The following is a 13,829-nucleotide window of genomic DNA, read 5'->3' as shown; positions in this document are numbered from 1 at the left end:
CATGAAGTGTTCATGAACTATTCATGAACAAGAATTTGTCAATTTATGCAAAGGTTATCATAAGTGTTACTAAAGCTCAACAAACAGGTCAGGATAAGAAGAAACAAGTCTTGTATTAGCACTTAACATATTGATAGCAACATATAACAATAATTTAAATATAACACTAATAACTGAGATACAAGTGGTTTGATAATACTCTTTAAATTTCATAATACAACTTTGCACTATATGTTCATGAATAATTCATGTATTGAAAAGATTATGAATAGTCTCATTTTCAGTTCAAGAATCATTTACTAATCAATGGTTTCCCTGAAATGGTTACACTTACAGTGCCAAAGAACTTGAAATGGAACCAATGGCTGATCAGTTCAGCCGGTAATTTATTAAAGACTTACATTTTCAAATATAACATAAACCATGTGCCTTCCGTTTCAACTTCCTGTGCACACAATATTCTTTCTTTGTAAAAACAGCAATGCAATGTACATTGAGTTCTTGATATCATCTTAAACTGTTCTTGAAATAAGATGTCCTTAAAACGTTCTTAAACTTGTCTTTTAAGTCTTCCAAGAACAATGACAGATCCTTTTAAGAACATATTGGATTCTTAAAAAGTCCATCATACGTTCAAAAACATTGTGTAGACCTGTTTTAAAGAACATCAGAAGGAAACATGTTGTTCAAAAAAGTTCTTAAAGTGTTCAAGAATAGTTTAAGAATAATTCAAGAACAGGAAAGGTCCTTAAAAAGTTATTGAAGTGTTCCTGAAGGCAGTTCTTGAACAGTTCTTGTACAAATGTTCTTAAAATTCTCTAGAACAGGTCAAGAACTCTAACTTACAGTGGTGAAAGTACTATGCATATTCATACTAACTTCACAGGTTTCACAAATCTACAAGATTTGTATGCTAGATTTTCAATATTACTTTCAAAAATATGTATGAAAAATCTAGCACAAAGGAATTCATGAATTATTCATGATGGATCCTTAGAGTCTGTCTCAGAAAAGTCATTAGAAATACTTGTGCATGAAATGTTCATCACTAAGTATTTATGGTTAGATGAAGAACTGTTCATGAACTTTGAAATGTTCAACAATAATTCATAAACAGTTCATGAACATGTCTTAAGAACAGTTCATGTCCAAAAGTTCATGAACCAAGCTCAGGAACTTTTTCAGAACCGTTCATGAACAGTTCTTGATTGGCTTGAAGTGTTCATGAAATCATGAACAACATTTCGCCGGGGTTCTTTTCCAACCCTTAGAAACTGATGAGCAGCAAACAGCATAAAACCTGAACAGAAAATGATGATTGATGTTAATGTCTATGATTTTGAACTAAATATATAAATAAAAAATTCTAAGTAACTGGAACTTTAAAAATTGATGTTAACAACTTTATGCAAAATTGCTGAATTATTTTCTCACAAAATAAATTAATTTGTTATTAACTGAAAGTTCATGACCCAAACTTTTCATGAACATGTGGTAAAGTTCACAAACTACAAAGCTCTTGAACTGTTTTATTTCATGAACTACAGCTCACATACTTTCAAGACCATGAACTACATATTCATGACCAGTTCTGATATGACTGAAATACTGTTTGAAAACGAAATCCACCGAAACAAACAAACAAAAAGCTCACCCTCAGCACTCCCAGAGCTGTAAATCACGGTGTAACATTACATGATAACATTTTCAGCATAAGTAGATTCTATTTAATTAAAAAAACATTTCAAAATAACATTGAATCCAATACCAAAGCAACAAATTGCATCATTTTGCAACTTACAACCTCTGATTTTAATGCCTTAAGCACAGGTGTTGGGAGCGTGGCCAACTGAATTCACTGAAACCCTATCAATATGTCATAAAACAACATTTTTCATCACTTTGACAAAAAAACGATATTTCTGATATAATATGAGAAATTATTTTTTTGTCAAAGTGATGAAAAATGTTGTTTTATGACATATTGATAGTGTTTCAGTGAATTGACCACGCGCCCTACACCTGTGGCCTTAAGTAAATGTCAATCGATATGCATGAAATAGGCTATCAATACAAGGCTGCTCATTGGCCTTAAATATTCATGAGTTTGGTACCGCAAATACTGTAACCACAAGTCCAAGTACTGGTAATATTGGTAGTACATTCCTCAAAAACTGCTTCTGGTTTTCATTGTATCAAATATTTATCATTATTTTTTAATGTTTTGGTTATACGCTCAAACCAATATATATTCAGTAGCTATTATTGCAACTACCTATCTTACTTCAAATAAATTAGTTTTCACAACATTAGTATTGATATCAAAATGATGTTTGCATAATAAGCTTCTGACATGAAAAGCCTGAAACAAAAATCAAGAGAAAAAATTGAATAAGAAACATTTAAATGCAATGGTCTGCAATGCGATTGTAATTAGACAACCCTCTAAACATTCACTTGCAGTTTCCCTATTTTCAATATTTAAGTAAATATAAAGGTGTGAGTGCAACTTGCTTAATATAAACAAATTAATATGCATAAAACCAATGACAGGTGTGTTTTTTGGAGAATACAGTTTGCGAGTACTTATTAATCTTCAAAGAACAAAACTGGTAATGTAACTCAATCTCTCGAAATGGTACTCTTTATGACAGTTCATAATTATGAGATCAAAAATGAACAATTGGGACTCTTTCTGGGAAAACTGGGCTTAATGCATATGCATAAGATGTTGTCCATGATCTAAGCCTTAAAAAGTAGCTGGATTTAAAGTGGATATATGATGAAAGGAGAATTCATTTGAATGAAAAATACCATACAAGCTGAAAGTGTCATCCCTGATAAGCCCGTGTGGACTTAACAAGCTAATCTGGGACTACACTTTACGAACATGAATTGAGCCCATTTTCAGAGAACAAGGCTCCATTACAAATAAACCACCCACATGGCTGTGTCTGTATGTACATGCATGTACAGTCTTACCAGAAGCAATAAACAGGTTATTATGCAAGTCTCCACATAATTTGCCCATTTCATGGTCTGTCAAAAAAGTTTCTGACAAAAAAACAAGAACACGAAGCAAGAATGTGAAGAAGTTTCAGCATAACTGCTTCAAATTGAACAGTACTGTACATTGACTTCCTAGAACATTACTACATTTGCCAGGAAAACGTGTAAAACAAGCACAAATGAACAACTTTTTAATTATAAATTCTCAGACAAATTAACAATTTCCAAGACGTAAAACCATCTAAGCATACTCTTAAATGTTATGATGCTCAAATATTTAGGTCACTAACATATGCTCCTACCTGTATGTCATTACATTAACGATAACATAAAATGTTTCTTTATGAAAGCCAGCCATAAAATGAGGTAAATAACCTCAAAATCACAAAGATAATGTGTTTCCCAAACCACTTGAGTTTTGTTTTACCAGAAAGCATATTTGTGAGCCACAGGTCTAATAACATGCTCTTAAAATCATTTATAGTTTTTTTTTGCCGTAGTCATATTACACACTATATTTGTTTTCTTGTAAGACGTACAACAGCTTCAAACAACATCATATAATATATGTGCCCTGCTCCATGAAAAAGGGGTTTAATGCATGTGCATAAAGTGTCGTCCCAGATTAGACTGTGAAGACTACACAGGCTAATCAGGGACGACACTTTTCACCTAAACTGGATTTTTGCAAGGATGTCTTTCTTGAAACAAAAAAAAATCATAAAAGCTGAAAGTATTGTCCCTGATTAGCCTGTGAAGACTGCAGCAGCACAGGCTATTCTAGGACGACACTTAACTCACATCCATTAAACCCCTTTTTAACAGAGCCACGGCCGATATTTTCTTATTAAATACATAAACGTATATGAGACTCCCTCTGGAAAATGGGACTTAACCCTTTGCATGCTGGGAAATTTGTCGTCTGCTAAAATGTCTTCTGCTGAATTTCTAAAATCAGCATTTACTTTGATTTTTTTTCTAAGAATACTATCAAAATAGCAAACAGTTTGGATCCTGATGAGACGGCACGTTCTGTGGCGTCTCATCTGGATCCAAACTGTTTGCAAAAGCCTTCAAAATTCGGTTCCAGCACTGAAAGGGTTAATGCATGCGGGTAAAGTGTCTCCCAGATTAGTCTTAAACAATTTCACTCTTTGTTACATGTCAGTATATTTTGTATAATGCGTACATATATTTTCCAAATTATAGTCATACCTTTTAATTAAAACAATCACAATAGTGTGCTACAATGAGTTTTTTATTCTTTAAAACGTGCATTCTCGGTAGTAATGTTTTCGCAAATGTGTAAGGTGCCTGAAAAATATTCATTATCAGTTAAATGTTGGAAAAATATTCATTATCAGTTAAATGTTGCATTTTCCCATCTGTAGAGTACTATCTCCGCAAAATCTAAATCTATGTGCAATCATTTGTTAGGTTTTTTGTAAGTACCTCATGTTCGATACGTGGAACACTTGCTGCAAGAGATACTTTGCTGCACACGTTGCAAGGCTGGGAAAACATTAACAGTTGCACGTGCCAAGACTGCGGTGTTCTTTGTTGTCAGTGGAAGCTTGTACAGAAAAAAAATCTTGGCGTTTGCTCAATTTTTAGCAGCATTGGTACAGTGTACTGTACTCTGTAAGCTCTTGCAATTGCAGCAATTAGCTGACATGATGTGGTATGCAGAGAGGGAAAAATTGTAAATAAAAGTTATATAAACAAAATGCCATCTTGTTCTACAAGGCACAACAGGATTGTTGTTGTTTCGTTCACAGGCAACTTGTTTCTGGATGAAAGCACGTAAAAAGTCAACGGAAAGAATGATATGAGCCGTGCCCTGGGAAAACAGGCCTTAACCCTTTGCATGCTGGGAAATCTGTCGTCTGCAAAAATGTCTTCTGCTGAATTTCTAAAATTAGCATTTTCTTTGATTTTTTTTCAAAGAATACTATCAGAATAGCAAACAGTTTGGATCCTGATGAGACGCCACGTTCTGTGGCGTCTCATCTGGATCCAAACTGTTTGCAAAGGCCTTTAAAATTCGGTTCCAGCGCTGAAAGGGTAAATGCATGTGCATAAAGTGACATCTAAGACACCTGTCCAAGTCTGCACAGGCTAATTGGGGACAAAACTTCACGCTCATATGGCATTTTTCATTTAAAAGAAGTCTTCTATTGGCAAAAATCAAGTTCAGGTAGCTTGTGTGGACTGCACAGGCTAATCCAGGACAACACTTAATGCACAATTCACTAAGTGAGGCTTGTTAGTTTTTGAAAACGTTGCAAGTTACAGTGACATGTGTTTTAATTGACATTATAGCTTTGATCACTTGTTCATTATTTATCTTTCTTCACATTTCATTAGTTTGAACATGGTCAATCAAAGTTAACAACTCATCAGGACTTGTTCATCGATTGTCATGCTTTAGAAACATCGCAATAAATGTACTTAATAACATTTACATAACATAATTATGAATTGACCAAAAATAATTATTGTAACAAGAAAATAAGTAGAAGAATTTTGTTACAAATGCCTTCCACCTCTTCTTTAAACTTTACTTTTTTCCATTATCCCATATTGTTCAATTTTCGAGTTTCTTTTTACAAAAGGTATTTAGGAATCAACAGAACAGTTTCAACATTTCTTATTTAAATAAAATACGTAAGTTTAGTTTTTTTACTATAAGACGTGTACCCATTCATCCCAGTACAATGTTCACCAATCTTATTAAATTAGCCATGTACTATCAGTCTGATTGCTGCAATTGACCCAATTTATTCAGATTTTATCTGTTTTAAACACAGATGGTAATAAGTTTATCATATTCAAACAGCTCTTGGATTTTATATCAACAGAATTCCAGGTGAGACTATTGCTTCTCTCACCTTGCCTTTTTACCCTGTCTTTTGTTTTCATTCTCTCTTTGGGGTGAATGATTTTCTTGTGGGTAGATCAAAGAACTCTTCAAGAGAAGATAGAAAAAAGGCATTAAAAGAATGATATGGGAGACAGATGGTAACAGATAAAAAATCATTATGCACCTGTCAATACAATGTAGTACTCCGTTTTACATAAAATTGAAACCTAGTTAGACCTAGTTATAGTGCAAATGTGGCAACTCACAAAAGCATAAAACTTTCGTAATTATGTTCTGGAACTGGTAAAAATTGTCATCACAGATGTTGTAATCAATAAGGTTTGAATTGACCAAATATTAAGACCTAAAGCGAGACCATATTTACAGTACTTTATTGTGATCATATAATCGACAAGAGCTGTCAGAGGACAGCCTGCTCGACTATTCGAGTGCTTGACATTATAACATTAGCCATCATGGGGAAATTGTTCATATTCAATAATTTATTAGACGATCTTTCAAAAATAAAAAAAGGAAAAAAAAAATTGGGGGGAGGGGGGGGGGGGGAGGGGGGGTGAGAGGGGGGTATAATGTGGGGTGTGGTAATTTATTAGATGATGTTTAAAAAAAAAAATTGGTGGGGGTGGGGGGTGAGAGGGGGGTATAATGTGGGGTGGGGTAATTAATAATTTGGGGGGAAGGGATTCTGGTTAGGGGTGTGGGGTTTTGTTTGGGTGGAATCCATTGTGGTATTCAGGTAAGTGTTGTTTTGTCAAAGTAATAATGAAATGTGATCATAAATAAAGAAGTTATGGCAATTTAAGCAAAATGTTCAATTATCTAAGTGTAAAAGGGGCCATAATTATGTCAAACTGCTTGATACAGTGGTCTGCTCTTGTTTATAGGTTGGGGTCATGTTGGTCAACAATTAAGTATGCAACATAATTATAAAAGCAATATGTCATAGGATATAGGAAATATTTGGGGTAGTACGCAAACTTTAACATAGATTTATCAATAGTATGCATATTCTAAGTATAAAAGGGGCAATAATTATGACAAAATGCTTGATAGAGTTGTCTGCTCTTGTTTATAGGTTGGGGTGATTTTGATCTCAAGTATGCAAAACATGAAAGCAATATGTCAAGGGACAATGAAAATAAATGGGGTAGTACGAAAACTTTAACATTTGCTGCATATTCTAAGTGGAAAAGGGGCCATAATTATGACAAAATGCTTGATAGAGTTGTCTGCTCTTGTTTATAGGCTGGGGTCATGTTGGTTAACAAGTATGCAAAAATATGAAAGCAATATGTCAAGGGACAAAGAAAATATTTGGGGTAGTACGAAAACTTTAACATTTGCACACTAACGCAGACGCCGACGCCGGGGTGAGTAGGATAGCTCTACTATATATATTTCATATATAATAGTTGAGCTAAAAATGATAAAATGATTACATGTTTTAACCAATAAGCTATGCAAAATCCATTAAAAACAAAGCTTGGCTGTCAGAGACAAATGCCCCCCCAAACAGAGCACACAGGATTTTTTGCAACCAAATTGACCATAAGAGTTAATATTATCATATTAGTGTGACTTAGCCACTTTAAGAAGGTTTTTGTTTGACGCACAATGAAGCCCTTCTGTTTAATCATCCTTATAGTAAATGGGTTTAGAATATTATAGTATTATAACCAGGGGTCATCTACTGTCCAAGGCCAATGCACGTTTAGTAATCAAGCCAATTGGTAAATTCGTTGACAAGTTATTGATCAAAAATGATTTTCAAACTTATTGTGGCAGTGACCTTGACCTAGTGACCCAAATTTCAATAGGGGTTATCTACTGCCCAAGAACAATGCACTTGTGAAGTATCAAGCCAATGGGCCAATTTGTTGACGAGTTATTGATTGGAAACAAACTGGACAGACAGACCGACCAAAATGCAGCAAAACAATGTTACTGCCCTCTTTTTCAAAAGGAAGGCATACAAATCTATGAAGAGAATTTAAAAGAACTGAAATTAGATTACCGAACCAAAGAACAATTGCTTGAGAGGACCGGATAAGGAATGTGAAATGTGGCAAACACTCGCAAAATTTATTGCTATTTTATAACTTAATCACCATCAGATTTTATACTGTTAATATCGGCGAATTAATACCTGAAAAAAAAATCATATTTGTCTGAGATTAATTTCCGTGGATTTTCCAGTGTCCGCTTAACCGCAGATTCAAATGTGAAAGAAAAGTTTAATTTCAGTTTGTTAAAAAAAAATCATCAAATTTAGACCCAATAAATGCGCCACATAAAACAAATTTTGAAACATTTTCGAAAACGCTTAATAAGGCTTATAAGGCTTATTTGTACGAATAAATTTGACAACGTGCTAGTTAAATTATAAAATGTTTCAATAAAAGTCACACAAGAAAAACTGCCACATTCTCTTTCAGTATTATGTTTTAAATGGACTGGAACCATTTTTAACCTCGACATGGATATCAATATAACAAAATAATTTATTTGACAAGTTTCATTATTATTTGGCAAAAATCTGACTTCCAATGTGTTTGGTATTTCAAGTTGACATACTGACCTAGTTTTTGATCCCACATGACCAAGTATGTAACTCAGCAGAGATATAATGTGTACAGACCAAATTTCCATGCAGATTGGTCAGACAAATTTTCAATTGGCCTCTCCATTGTTCACAATGTAAAATATTTAATAAGGGATATGCCACGGCATGCAAAAAGACAATCTCAAAAGCTTCCTATGATACAATGAAACTATTTATATTTTTACTTCTAATACTGATCTATAATAGGTCTTTAATATAATTACAGAACAAGATGCGTTTGTGAAACACAATGTCCCCCTATATGATGTTTGACCTTGAAGGATGACCTTGACCTTGACCCTTCACCACTCAAAATGTGCAGCTCCATTAGGTACACATGCATGCCCAATATCAAGTTGCTATCTTCAATATTGCAAAAGTATTCATAAAATAAGCGATTTGGGCCACATATATGTGACCTCTGACCTTGAAGGATGACCTTGATGTTTCACCACTCAAATTGTGCAGCTCCATGAGATACACATGTATGCCAAATATCAAGTTGCTATCTTCAATCTTTCAAAAGTATACATAAAATAAGCGATTTGGGCCACATATATTTGACCTCTGACTTTGAAGGATGACCTTGACCTTGACCTTTCACCACTCAAAATGTGCAGCTCCATGAGATACACATGCATGCCAAATATCAAGTTGCTATCTTCAATATTGCAAAAGTATTCATAAAATTAGCTTTTTGGCCACATATATTTGACCTCTGACCTTGAAGGATGACCTTGACCTTGACCTTTCACCACTCAAAATGTGCAGCTCCATGAGATACACATGCATGCCAAATATCAAGTTGCTATATTCAATATAGCAAAAGTTATTGCAAAATGTTAAAGTTGGCAAACCAACCAACAGACAAACCAACAGACAGGGCAAAAACAATATGTCCCCCCACTACTATAGTGGGGGACATAAAAAATACAGACATCCAGACAGAATTTTTATTGTGATCTGTGGCAACCAGTGATGTCAATAAAACTGCGGTAAAGGAACTTCATGAAACCGAAATATTTAATAATTTCTAGGCACATTATTATGACAAACATGTGATAATTGAAAACATTTCCAACACAGAAACAATTTTTTGTATATGCACATATTTAAAACTTTTACCTGAGGCAACCGATACACAGAAAATCACATTTGTATGGCATAGTGTAGATAATTGGGCCAACTCAATCTTTTCTCCATTAGCGGATGAATGTGGAGCATTTATTACATTAGGGAGACATAATTAAGTGAAAGCAAATAATCCAGAACATAATTTTACGAGACAAAACAGCTCACAATGGTATGATCCTCGTTCTTGGAAAACTGGGTTTCCCCTTTGCATAGGGGATATTTGTTGTCTGCTAAATTGCTGTCTGCTGAATTTCTAAAATTATCATTTTCTTCACTTTTTTTCAAAGACCAAGATCAAAATAGCAAACAGTTTGGATCATGATCAGACGCCACATTTTGTGGCTTCTGATCTTGATCCAAACTGTTTGCAAAGGCCTTTATAATTCGGTTCCATCGCTAAAAGGGTTAATGCATTTGCGAAAAGAGTTGTCTCAGATATAGCCTGCGCAGTCAGCTAATCAGGGAAGACGCTTTCCGTGTTTATAGAGTTTTTCGCTTAAAGCAAGGTCTAACCTAAACAAACATCCAGTTTAGACAGAAAGTGTCGTCCTTGATTAGCCAGTGTCATGGACTCGTTTAGCTCATGCATTAAGCCCAGTTTTCCCATGATTAGCCAGTGTCACGGACTCGTTTAGCTCATGCATTAAGCCCAGTTTTCCTAGAACAAGGCTAATATGATCATTGTTCTGTGTATGGTTTATGAGATGAGCCTAGAAATAAGGATTAAGAAACAAGGGCTGTTTGTAAAACATGCATGCCCCACATATGTGCTGTCAGTTGTAGTGGCAGCCATTGTGTGAATATGTTTTTTGGCACTGTGACCTTGACCTTGACCTTTGACCTGAAAATCATTAGGGGTCATCTGCGAGTCATGATCAATGTACCTATGAAGTTTCATGATCCTAGGCATAAGCGTTATTGAGTTATCATCCGAAATCATTTTACTATTTTGGGTCACTGTGACCTTGACCTTTGACCTAGTGACCTGAAAATCAATAGGGGTCATCTGCCAGTCATGATCAATGTACCTATGAAGTTTCATGATCCTAGGCATAAGCGTTCTTGAGTTATCATCCGGAAACCATTTTACTATTTTGGGTCACCGTGACCTTGACCTTTAACCAAGGGACCTGAAAATCAATAGGGGTCATCTGCGAGTCATGATCAATGTATCTATGAAGTTTCATGATCCTAGGCATAAGCGTTCTTGAGTTATCATTCAGAAACCATTTTACTATATTGGGTCACCGTGACCTTAACCTTTGACCTAGTGACCTGAAAATCAATAGGGGTCATCTGCGAGTCATGATCAATGTACCTATGAAGTTTTATGATCCTAGGCATATGTGTTATTGAGTTATCATCCGGAAACTATTTTACTATTTCGGGTCACCGGGACCTTTGACCTAGTGACCTCAAAATCAATAGGGATCATCTGCAAGCTATGATCAATGTGCCTATGAAGTTTCATGATCCTAGGCCTAAGTGTTTTTGATTTATCATCCGGCAACCATCTGGTGGACGGACGGACGGACATACGGACCGACATGAGCAAAACAATATACCCCCTCTTCTTCGAAGGGGGGCATAAATATTGAGAAGGTTTTGGTGGACAGTAAAAAGCTATTACATCATCTCTTGAACTCATGCCTTGTAAATTTCATCAGAACATGAAAATACTCTGCAAATGTAACAGAAGTCGAGCATTTTTGTGGGAGAAGGACTACCAGCTCTCTGAACCTCAGTCATACCCAACATGAAAACATAAAGGTTGTAAGTCTCATCAACATGATATTTATATGCAACCTTTTTACGTTTAAAATGGTTGACATGGAACCCTTGCAAACATGTTATTAAAGTTATGGACACACACCACCAACATGAACAAGTATCAGTAGGATCCATACAGGTGACACACCACTCCTTATGTCCTAAATCTGGGAAGCTGTGACTCAAGCATTAGATGCTCTCAGGTCAAGGATACTTTGAGCAGACTCATTTCCATGGCACAGAAAAACGGTACTGTACAAGCATTCTGTGACTCAATCAGTCCTGCTTTAGTGTAAGGTCAAGGTACCTGCAGTGAGCAATACTATATCATAATGTATTATAATGGACACTGATTTGTTTGGCAGAGGAATTAGTGTCAGTATTATTTAGTTCCATGAATCACAGGTGAGCATGCTCATTCACAGCACCTTCTTGACAGGTCCAACCTGCATCTTAGTCACCCAACAAGCCTTTTTGTGTGAAAACTGGGCTTTATACATAGGTGTAAAGTGTCATCTAAGATTAGGCTGAGCAGTTTTCACAGGCTAGTATCTGAGACAACTTTTTCTGCTTGTTTTGAATTTTTGATTTAAAAGCGGTCTCTTCAAAACGGAAATCCATTTTATGCGGAAAGAGTTTTCCCTCATTAGCCCGTGCAGACTGCACAGGCTATTCTGGGATTATATTTACATGCATTAACCCTTTCAGTGCGGGAACTGAATTTTGAAGGCCTTTGCAAACAGTTTGGATCCTGATGAGACGCCACAGAACGTGGCGTCTCATCAGGATCCAAACTGTTTGCTATTCTGATAGTATTCTTTGAAAAAAATCGAAGAAAATGCTAACTTTAGAAATTCAGCAGAAGACATTTAAGCAGAAGACAAATTACCCAGCATGCAAAGGGTTAAGGACAGTTAACACAAAACAAGGCAAAGCGTAACTGTGTGACTACCCAGGCTGCCAGCTTCAGATGTTTCCCAGACAAAATATCCAGTGTGCTCACATGAAATGTTGAACTTTCAATGGCTTCAATTGGCAAACTGTATCCAGGTGTTGCATGATAAAATCATGTTTACCCATCGGATACTTGGTGAAAAAGATTTGTATCAACATCTCAGTCAAAACCATAATAAATATTATATCTGCCGCGATTTTTATACTATCTGAAAATATGGGTCCCGAGGATGCATATGTATGAAACAATTTGTTTTTTAAAATATCAATGCATGACCGGGTCCTAAGAATTGCAAGTCAAATTTTATTTTGAAATCAGGGCTTTTTTTGGCGAATTTTACAGGCTTTATTCACACACATACATATTGTACATGTAAATCGTACCTTTCATTGCAAACCCAGTCCCAATATTCCCAATTGATGGTTTGACTTTCAGATGCTTTGAAAATAGAGCTGTGCAAGTACAGAAACGAATAATTTAATAAAAAACATTATTTAGGTTAAAAATTACATTTCGCCAAAACTTAGGTACAAAAACATATCTGATCACCTGCATGCTTTATGCTGCGCTATTATTTACACACAAGAGTAAACGGGGTACCAGTACAGCGGAAATAGGATGGCAGTGTGGACATGAATATTACCTCTTTTTTTTAACGTCAGTTATTGCAATTCAAATACTATGCATTCTTACAGAGGCTTATGATTTGAAACAATGTTTATCTCGCTATTTAACTGCTTGAAATAAGCAAAACACAGGGGTAAAAATATCCCTGCAATTCCAAACAAAATGCAATTTAACAGAGAACAGTTTACTTCCACATGATTTCTTCCAGATATGTGCCAAGGTCAGACAATCCTGCTATTGCCTGAAGGTGCTGTAATTAAAAGAATGCAACATTTTTAGAAAAATCATTGTAAATTTATTTTTAAACTGGAAAATTAATAATCAACTATTGGAATTGATAATATCAAGCATTTAACGTCCTTTTCAATAAACCTTCATTGTACCTTAAGTCTTGTCTGTCGTAGTTTTGAAATAAAAATTCACCCATTACCATTTAGATACGTATTTTGACCCATTTGTGATCCTTTAGAAAGTTACATTTAATTAAATACCTGTCTTACTAAATTCAAATTTTGAAGGCTTCATTTGCAACCTGCAGAGTTAGTCGCAGGCTGTTCTGATTTTATGCTGTTTGCATATAGCCATTTTCACTTTGCTTCTAAGTGGAAAAGGGTTAATTGATAAACAACCCAGTTCAAGGTCCATTCACTTGACAGTGTTTTGTTTTTCACCATTTTGGGAATTGGGCCAGGTCCCTTTAGATTGGGAAAAATCGTGTTGTTTTTGTTTTTTTGCTAACAAATGCTTAACAAAATTGGGAATAACAAGAGCACCGCATGACGGGTACCACGCTCTGCTGCGGGTGCAGTTTTGAATAAATGAAAGCTTGTCAGAATTTTTTTTAATTT

General features: G+C 35.3%; 2 protein-coding genes across 4 annotated transcripts in view; one reads left to right on the top strand and one right to left on the bottom strand.

Annotated features, from left to right (window-relative positions):
* Positions 1-13,829, bottom strand: part of LOC127843121 (protein neuralized-like) — a 110,873-nt gene that overhangs the window by 72,527 nt on the left and 24,517 nt on the right. The window lies entirely within an intron of this gene.
* Positions 5,802-13,829, top strand: part of LOC127843123 (retinol dehydrogenase 11-like) — a 53,994-nt gene continuing 45,966 nt past the window's right edge. The window contains exon 1 of the mRNA XM_052372961.1: positions 5,802-5,878. The gene's annotated coding sequence lies outside the window, so the exon portion shown is untranslated. The remainder of the gene's footprint in view (positions 5,879-13,829) is intronic.

The sequence above is a fragment of the Dreissena polymorpha genome, chromosome 8 (assembly GCF_020536995.1).
Source record: "Dreissena polymorpha isolate Duluth1 chromosome 8, UMN_Dpol_1.0, whole genome shotgun sequence".
Lineage (NCBI taxonomy): Eukaryota > Metazoa > Mollusca > Bivalvia > Myida > Dreissenidae > Dreissena > Dreissena polymorpha.
The sequence above is the reverse complement of the archived record's forward strand: the minus strand, read 5'-3'. Positions and strand labels throughout refer to the sequence as shown.